This window comes from Ranitomeya variabilis, chromosome 1 (assembly GCF_051348905.1).
Source record: "Ranitomeya variabilis isolate aRanVar5 chromosome 1, aRanVar5.hap1, whole genome shotgun sequence".
In the NCBI taxonomy this organism is placed as follows: domain Eukaryota; kingdom Metazoa; phylum Chordata; class Amphibia; order Anura; family Dendrobatidae; genus Ranitomeya; species Ranitomeya variabilis.
The window spans coordinates 200,219,599-200,229,531 of record NC_135232.1 but is presented as its reverse complement, the minus strand read 5'-3'; the positions used below and the strand labels follow the sequence as shown (position 1 = coordinate 200,229,531).

The 9,933-nt window shown below is 49.0% G+C and overlaps 1 protein-coding gene across 1 annotated transcript in view; it reads left to right on the top strand.

The window, feature by feature from the left end:
• Positions 1 to 1,324: 1,324 nt before the first annotated feature.
• Positions 1,325 to 9,933, top strand: part of SLC35E4 (solute carrier family 35 member E4) — a 32,366-nt gene continuing 23,757 nt past the window's right edge. The window contains exon 1 of the mRNA XM_077291824.1: positions 1,325 to 1,392. The gene's annotated coding sequence lies outside the window, so the exon portion shown is untranslated. The remainder of the gene's footprint in view (positions 1,393 to 9,933) is intronic.

The window sequence follows — 9,933 nt, the reverse complement described above, 5'->3', positions numbered from 1 at the left end:
CCCATAGGCAGATCCTGTAGAATAAGGCAGCACTCCCCCCTATAAGCAGATCCTGTATTTAAGGCAGCACTCCCTCCCCTATAGCCTGATCCTGTATATAAGGCAGCCCTCCCCACTATAGGCAGATCCTGTATATAAGGCAGCACTCCCCCCATAGGCAGATCCTGTATATAAGGCAGCACTCCCTTCCCTATAGGCAGATCCTGTATGTAAGGCAGCACTCCCTCCCCTATAGGCTGATCCTGTATATAAGGCAGCAATCCCTCCCCTATAGGCTGATCCTGTATATAAGGCAGCACTCCCCCCCATAGGCAGATACTGTACAATAAGGCAGCACTCCCCCCTATAGGCAGATACTGTACAATAAGGCTGCACTCCCCCCCTATATGCAGATACTGTACAATAAAGCAGCACTTCCCCCCATAGGCAGATTCTGTAGAATAAGGCAGCACTCCCCCCCTATAGGCAGATACTGTACAATAAGGCAGCACTCCCCCCTATAGGCAGATACTGTACAATAAGGCAGCCCCCATAAAAACACAGTAAATAAATACTCACCTCTCTAACTCCTTGTTCCAGCGGTGCTTCCTGCTCCAGCTCCCGCTCATCTGACAGCGGGCGCTGGGCGGTGACGTCATCGCGCCCGCTGTCAGACGGTGTGGGGGATGATGGGAGGAGCGCAGCGCTCCTTCCCTCATCACTTCGGTGAGCTGTATCGGCTAGATGCCGATACAGCTCACCATGCGATGACGGGCGGAGGGCCCACTACTGGCACCGTCCCCCCCCCCCCGACTGCTTAGGGGCCCCATAGCGGCAGAGCAGGGAGATCGATTCTCCCTGCTCTTCCGCAGAATGGAACTGCATTGGCGCGCTGCGCGCGCCGATGCACTGTGGCGTAGCTCCCGGTGGGCCCCCTCAGAGCGCGGGGCCCGTCAGAGCGCGGGGCCCGAGGCGATGGCCCCCTCTGCCCCCCCCCCTCTAGCTACGCTACTGGTTGAAGATACTGGTCTAACCATGTATTTTCCTTTCTTCGACATTTGGACAATTTCAAATACGTCTGGTGTCACACGTCATGTCTGCATTAATTAATCAGATGATTTTCCACCCACCTTTTAATTAGTCACTCATTCCCATTGTGTATATATACCTTTGTCCTCTATTTACAATATGACCTACAACTAAGGGCACTGACGTGCCAGAAACGCGTCAAGTTGTCTTTAAACTTTTTTTATATGTTTTGAGAATCCAATAAAGCATTTTTTATGATTATCTGGATGGCCGTCCTGAACTTTCTCTTCCCTCCCCTCCTTGCTTTCATTTGACAGTAATCACCTACATGATCAGCACCCTCCAAAGAGAGCAATCAACTGAGACTCTGCATTGCACGGCATGGTAAGCTGAATTACCTCTTTTTTCTGCCAGTGATTATCATGCGTCTTCTCGTCAATATGCTTCCCCAGGCTGGAATGCATATCTACTGCACAGGTGCCCCGTGCACTGAAATTAGAAATCACAATGCTAGTTATATGCGATCCACCGTGGAACGCACACATATTGGGCACACGCCGGAAGTCTGCTTGTCAGCAGATAAGATTTATGTTTCTCCCCTCTTATTGCACTCCAACCTGTAGCACAGTGATGATCACCCCTCATCTCTACTAATAGCACATTATAATATTATATATGGGACTGACCAACATTTTCATGGGACACTAGGGAGGATTTCCTTCTAGATCTTATTAACCCTTGCTAGTAGAGTTGAGCGACTTTAACTTTTTTAGGATCGAGTCGGGTTTCGCAAAACCCGACTTTGTCAAAAGTCGGGTCGGGTGAAATCGGCCGATTATTTCGAAAAGTCGGGAATCCGACTGAAACACGAAACCCAATGCAAGTCAATGGGGAAGCAAAGTCTGCAGTGAGTGGAGGACAGGAAAACACCTACAGTGCCCAATTTAATGCCAAAAAGATCAATTCTTGTTACTTAAGCTTGTCAATCTTAATTTACCTTATAATAATAGTTAGGCATTGAAAATTGGGGGTCATTTGGCTAAAGTTGTGGGGGGGGGGTAGGGCTGGCTCAAGTTTTTCGAAAGCCCAAGAAACGCGGACTACGTCACGGCGGTGGAGCAGGGAGAGGTAAGTATTTCAACTTTGCAAGTGCTGTGATCCTGAGCAAGCAGGGGGGGCACACTCGTTCGCATTGGCACTGGCACAGGGCTCCTCAAAGTACGGTGGTGTTTGACGGCGGGGGCGCCTCCCACCGGCAGAGATACTTTTGCATACTATGAGGGTCCCTGTGCCAGTGATGTAGCCAACGAGTATGCCCCCACCTGATGAACGAACCTGCACTTTCATCTGCACCTTCCTCTTTGTCCCCGGGTAAGGTGGTATAGTATGCGGGAAGGGGAACCAGACTTTCAGCAGGGTCAGATACTGGCTGTGTAGAGTGCAAGGAGAATGTAGTGGTCTGGGTCAATGTACCAGCAGACTCATCTAGCAGTGGCTGGGCAATGGGCAGGAAGAGGAGGAAACACAGATATAGGCCCAAAGAATAAAGTAGGCTAAATGCAGTTCAAAATTGGTAACAGGACTAAACAGGCGGCATTGCTTTGTTCAGTGGAGGACAAATGTAATGAGAGGCTGACACAGTGAGTAGGCCCAAATAAGTAACTAGGCTAAATGCAGTTCAAAATTGGTAACAGGACTAACCAGGCAGCATTGCTTTGTTCAGTGGAGGACAACTGTAATGAGTGGCAGACACAGTTAGTAGGCCCAAATAATAAAGTGGGCCAAATGAAGTTCAAAATTGGTAACAGGAGTAAACAGGCGGCACTGCTTTTTTCAGTGGAGGAGAAAAGCAAGGAGTGGCAGACACCGTTAGTAGGGCCCAACCAAACAAGTAGGCCAAATGCAGTTTAATATCTGATCTATGCTGAAAGCCTGAAAATTGAAGCTCAGCTTTTTTCAGTGGAGGACAACAACAAGCAGCGGCAGACACCGTTAGTAGGGCCCAACCAAACTAGTAGGCCAAATGCAGTTTAAAATATCCTATAGGCCGAAAGCCTGAAGATTGAAGCTCAGCTTTGTTCAGTGGAGGAGAAAAGCAAGGAGCGGCAGACACCGTTAGTAGGGCCCAACTAAACAAGTAGGCCAAATGCAGTTGAATATCTGATCTAGGCCGAAAGCCTGAAAATTGAAGCTCAGCTTTTTTCAGACGAGGACAACAACAAGCAGTGGCAGACACCGTTAGAAGGGCCCAACCAAACTAGTAGGCCAAATGCAGTTTAAAATTTCCTATAGACCGAAAGCCTGAAGATTGAAGCTCAGCTTTGTTCAGTGGAGGACAACACCAAGGAGCGTCAGACACCGTTAGTAGGGCCCAACTAAACTAGTAGGCCAAATGCAGGTAAAAATTTCCTATAGGCCGAAAGCCTGAAGATTGAAGCTCAGCTTTTTTCAGTGGAGGACAACACCAAGGAGCGGCAGACACTGTTAGTAGGGCCCAACCAAACTAGTAGGCCAAGTGCAGGTAAAAATTTCCTATAGGCCGAAAGCCTGAAAATTGAAGCACAGCTTTGTTCAGTGGAGGAGAAAAGCAAGGAGTGGCAGACACCGTTAGTAGGCCCAACCAAACAAGTAGGCCAAATGCAGTTTAATATCTGATATAGGCTGAAAATTGAAGCTCAGCTTTGTTCAGTGGAGGAGAAAACCAAGGAGCGGCAGACACCGTTAGTCGGGCCCAACCAAACAAGTAGGCCAAATGCAGTTTAATATCTGATATAGCCTGAAAATTGAAGCTCAGCTTTGTTCAGTGGAGGAGAACAACAAGCAGCGGCAGACACCGTCAGTAGGCCCAACCAAACTAGTAGGCCAAATGCAGTTTCATATTCAAAGTATAGGCCGAAAGCCTGAAGATTGAAGCTCAGCTTTGTTCAGTGGAGGACAGCTGTATTGAGTGGCGCAGACAGACACAGGTAGTAGGCCTAAAAAAGAAAAGTAGGCTCAATGCAGTTTAAAATGGGTTACAGGGGTACACAGGCAGCATTGGTTTGGTCAGCGGAGGACGATTGCAAGGAGTGGTGCACACTTACTAGGCCTAAAATAAAAAAGTAGGCTCTATGCAGTTCTAAACTGGTAACAGGAGTAAACTGGCGGCACTGCTTTGTTCGGTGAAGGACAACTGGAAGAAGTGGCTGACACAGTAAGTTGGCCAAAATAGTAAAGTGGGCTAAATGTCTGCAAAAAAAATGTTCCTAAATAAACAGGTGGCAAAGCTAGGTACAGGGGTGGGTTCCTCTGCTGAGTAGCAGACAGTGGTAGTTCGCGCACAGTATTCACAGGTCTAAATGGAGGGCAGGGCCCCTGTATATTTTTACTATCATTTCAACATATTTGTATTGGCAGTGCCATTGAAGGATTTTACAGCACAGACTAAACAGTGGTGGAGCAGTGAGAGGTAAGTTTTGCAAGTGGTAGAGCACTGTTTGAGCTGGGGGGGGAACACTCTCTCGTGGGTGGCGGTACTGACCCTGGGCCCCTCATATTACAACGGTGTGTCTGACGTTGGGTGTGCACCACCACCGCCAGAGACACTTCATTGTACTATGAGGGACCCTGTGCCAGTGCCGTCGGCCAAAAGTGGGCACACCCACCTGTCCAGGCAAACGGCACTCGCACGGGTGCTTGCGCCAAGTGGTGACCACGGCCCCGTGGGGGGAGTCAGCCCATTTAGGGAGGTGTAAAAATGGCCTATGGTGGACATTCAGCAGCTGCAAATGGAGGTATTGGAGCAGTCAGTAAGAGGAGTCCAAAAGCAAGACCTTTTTACAGGAAAGCTACGTGTCAGCAGGGGAAGGTGGGGCAAAATAATTAGAAATCCATGATTGGTTCATTTTAATGAAGGTTAGATCATCAACATTTTGGGTAGCCAGACGAGTTCTTTTTTCGGTCAGTATTGAACCAGCAGTACTGAAGACTCTTTCTGATAGCACACTAGCAGCTGAGCAAGCGAGCTCCTGTAATGCATATTCTGCTAATTCAGGCCAGGTGTCTATTTTAGATGCCCAGTAATCAAAGGGGAATGACGTGTGAGGGAGAACATCGATAAGGGAGGAAAAATAGTTCGTAACTAGTGTTGAGCAATACCGTCCGATACTTGAAAGTATCGGTATCGGATAGTATCGGCCTATACCCAAAAAGTATCGGATATCGCCGATACCGATACCCGATACCAATACAAGTCAATGGGACACCAAGTATTGGAAGGTATCCTGTATGGTTCCCAGGGTCTGAAGGAGAGGAAACTCTCCTTCAGGCCCTGGGATCCATATTAATGTGTAAAATAAAGAATAAAAATAAAAAATATTGATATGCTCACCTCTCCGACGCAGCCTGGACCTTACCGATGTAACCGGCAGCTTCCGTTCCTAAGAATGAGCGCTTGAAAGACCTTAGATGACGTCGCGGCCAGTGATTGGTCGCGTGAGCGGTCACGTGACCGCCACGCGACCAATCACAAGCCACGACGTCATCTAAGGCCTTTCAAGCGCTTGAAAGTCCTTAGATGACGTCGCGGCTTGTGATTGGTCGCGTGGCGGTCACGTGACCGCTCACGCGACCAATCACAGGCCGCGACGTCATCTAAGGTCTTTCAAGCGCTCATTCTTAGGAACGGAAGCTGCCGGTTACATCGGTAAGGTCCAGGCTGCGTCGGAGAGGTGAGTATATCAATATTTTTTATTTTTATTCTTTATTTTACACATTAATATCGATCCCGATACCGATTCCCGATATCACAAAAGTATCGGATCTCGGTATCGGAATTCCGATACAGCAAATATCGGCCAATTCCCGATACTTGCGGTATCGGAATGCTCAACACTATTCGTAACCATACTGGACAAATGTTGTCTCCTGTCACTTTGAATTGATGCAGCAGTACCTGTCGTGTCAAGGTCATTGCGAAATCACTCCACAACCGGGTCATAAAACCCCTCTGTCCAACGCCATTTCTGATTTGTGCACCTCTAACACCTCTGCCATGTTGCCCCCTGCAGCTCGTGTGAGAACCATCACCGCCGCTGTGTGCTGGGAATGCCTGAACCAAACGGTCTACAAGAATTGCTTGTTTGGTAGCCAATATTTGTTCAAGGTTCTCATGTGGCATGATATTTTGCAATTTCCCTTTATAGCGTGGATCCAGGAGGCAGGCCAACCAGTAATCGTCATCAGTCATCATTTTGATAATGCGGGGGTCCCTTTTTAGGATACGCAAGGCATAATCAGCCATGTGGGCCAATGTTCCAGGTGTCAAATCACTGCTTGTGCTGGGTTGAGGAGCACTTTCTGGCAAATCAACATCACTTGTCTCCCGCAAAAACCCTATACCTGACCTTGCAACGCCACCAGTTTCTATTGCCCCCTGAGAAGCTTCCTCCTCCCATAAATATTCATCCCCATCATCCTCCTCCTCCTCCTCTTCGTCCGCCACCTCGTCCAGGAGAGTTCCCTGAGCAGGCAATGGCTGACTGTCATCAAGGCTTCCCTCATCCTCGGCTGCAGACGCCTGCTCCTTAATGTGCATCAAACTTTGCATCAGCAGACGCATTAGTGGGATGCTCATGCTTATGATGGCGTCGTCTGCACTTACCAGCCGTGTGCATTCCTCAAAACACTGAAGGACTTGACAGAGGTCTTGTAGCTTCGACCATTGCACACCTGACAACTCCATGTCTGCCATCCAACTGCCTGCCCGTGTATGTGTATCATCCCACAAATACATTACAGCACACCTCTGTTCGCACAGCCTCTGAAGCATGTGCAGTGTGGAGTTCCACCTTGTTGCAACGTCGATTATTAGTCAGTGCTGGGGAAGCTTCAGCGATCGCTGATGGTTCTGCATACGGCTAGAGTGTACGGGCGACCGGCGGATGTGCGAGCAAAGTCTTCGCACCTTCAGGAGCAGGGCTGGTAACCCCGGATAACTTTTCAGGAAGCACTGCACCACCAGGTTCAAAGTGTGAGCCAGGCAAGGTATGTCTTTCAGTTCTGAAAGGGCTATGGCAGCCATAACTTCCTTCCGTTATCACTGACTACCTTGCTTGCCGCAAGATGTACACTGCCCAGCCAGGACTGAGTTTCTTGCTGCAAGAACTCGGCCAGAACTTCCGCAGTGTGTCTGTTGTCGCCCAAACACTTCATTTCCAACACAGCCTGCTGACACTTAGCACTAGCTGTTCCATAATGGGACACCTCGTGTGCAACACTGGCAGCTGCGGATGGAGTGGTCGTGCGACTGCGCTCTGTGGACGAGCTTTCGCTTCTGCTGGAGGAGGAGGAGGGGTGGCGAACGCCTACAGCCAACTGTTTCCTAGACCGTGGGCTAGGCAGAACTGTCCCACTATGGCTGTCCCCTGTGGACCCTGCATCCACCACATTAACCCAGTGTGCCGTGATGGACACGTAACGTCCCTGGCCATGCCTACTGGTCCATGCATCTGTTGTGAGGTGCACCTTTCTACTGACTGATTGCCTCAGTGCATGGACAATGTGGTCTTTGACATGGGTCGGCTGGGTAGGTCATAGCGTGGTACTGCGTAGGCCATCAGGGCTTTGAAAGCTTCGATTTCAACCAACCGGTAGGGCATCATCTCTAACGAGATTAGTCTAGCAATGTGGGCGTTCAAACCCTGTGTACGCGGATGAGAGGATGAGTACTTCCTTTTCCTAATGAGAGTCTCTTGTAGGCTGAGCTGGACTGGAGAGCTGCATGTCGTGGAACTAGCGGCTAAAACTGTTTTTGATTTTGACACACGGTTTGGGCCAGATACGGGCCTGCCAGATGAAAGCTGTTGCGATGTTGATGCCTGCTGCGGCTCATACTCCTCCGCTTCAGAGCTACTGCCAGCAGCAACCTGTTCCCCAATGGCTGCCAATCGGGGTCAACAACTGGGTCATCTATCACCTCCTCTTCAATGTCCTGTGCATCTTCCTCTGTGTCACCGTGTAAGGTGCTATAGCGGTGTGGACGGGGCACCATAGTCTCATCAGGGTCAGTGTTATGATCCGGTGGTAGGATCTCAAAACTGACCTGATACATATAACCAGAATGTTAGGACAAGTTCTGGGGATGTGGAAGCTATACTGACCGCAACACTGAACCTATCCAAAACACACTAAAGGCAGCCGTGGAGCGTTACCTAAAAACCTAGACGCCTCTTCACAGCCTGAGAAACTGACTACCCCTAGAGAGAAAGCAAAGACCTCACTTGCCTCAGAGAAATAACCCCAAAGTTATAGACAGCCCCCCACAAATAATAACGGTGAGTTAAGGGGAAAATACAAACGTAGAAATGAAACAGGTTTAGCAAATGAGGCCCGCTAACACTAGATAGCCAGAAAATAGATAGTTTTTGTACTGACCGCACAGATTCCTATCAAAAATAAACCACGCAGAGAGTACAAGAACCCCCACGCCGACTCACGATGTGAGGGGCGCACTCTGCAGCCCAGAACTAACCAGCAGGCAAAAAATCACATAAAAGCAAGCTGGACTGAACTCATCATATACTGAGAAACGTTTTCAAGGAAATAATGAGCAAAATGAACAAGCAAACTTAGCTTCTCCAGCAGGAGACTGGTCACAAGGAATATTCAGGAGAGCTCAGAATCAGGACTGAATACACCGACAGCAGGCAACAAATGAAGGTCCAGGTGAGTTAAATAGGCCCAGCATAGAAGGAAATGAAGCAGCTGAGCCCAGCCATATCGCTAAAGGCCACCAGAGGGAGCCCAAGAACAAACTCACACAGTACCACTCATGACCACAGGAGGGAGCCCGAGCATGGAATTCACAACAGTACCCCCCCCTTGAGGAGGGGTCACCGAACCCTCACCAGAGCTCCCAGGCCGATCAGGACGAGCCGAATGAAAGGCACGAACCAAATCGGCCGCATGGACATCGGAGGCGACAACCCAGGAATTATCCTCCTGACCATAGCCCTTCCATTTAACTAAGTACTGAAGCTTCCATCTCGAAATACGAGAATCCAAGATCTTCTCCACCACATACTCCAACTCCCCCTCGACTAAGACAGGAGCAGGAGGATCAACAGAAGGGACCACAGGCACCACATATCTCCGCAACAATGACCTATGGAACACATTATGAATGGCAAACGATGTTGGGAGGTCCAAACGAAATGACACAGGGTTGAGGATTTCCAAAATCTTATAAGGACCGATGAAACGAGGCTTGAACTTAGGAGAGGAAACCTTCATCGGGACATAACGAGAAGACAACCACACCAAATCCCCCACACGAAGTCGGGGACCCACACAGCGACGGCGGTTAGCAAAACGCCGAGCCTTCTCCTGGAACAACGTCAAATTGTCCACCACATGGTTCCAAATCTGCTGCAACCTATCCACCACAGAATCCACCCCTGGACAGTCAGAGGACTCAACCTGACCCGAGGAAAAACGAGGATGAAAACCAGAATTGCAAAAGAAAGGTGAAACCAAAGTAGCAGAACTAGCCCGATTATTTAGGGCGAACTCAGCCAATGGCAAAAAAGTCACCCAATCATCTTGATCAGCAGAAACAAAACATCTCAAATAAGTTTCCAAGGTCTGATTAGTTCGTTCGGTTTGGCCATTCGTCTGAGGATGGAAGGCCCACGAAAAAGACAATTCAATGCCCATCTTAGCACAAAAGGACCGCCAAAATCTGGACACAAACTGGGATCCTCTGTCAGACACAATGTTCTCCGGAATACCATGTAAACGAACCACATTCTGAAAAAACAGTGGCACCAAATCGGAGGAGGAAGGCAGCTTAGGCAAAGGTACCAAGTGGACCATTTTAGAAAAACGATCACAAACCACCCAGATGACAGACATCCTCTGAGAGACAGGAAGATCCGAAATAAAATC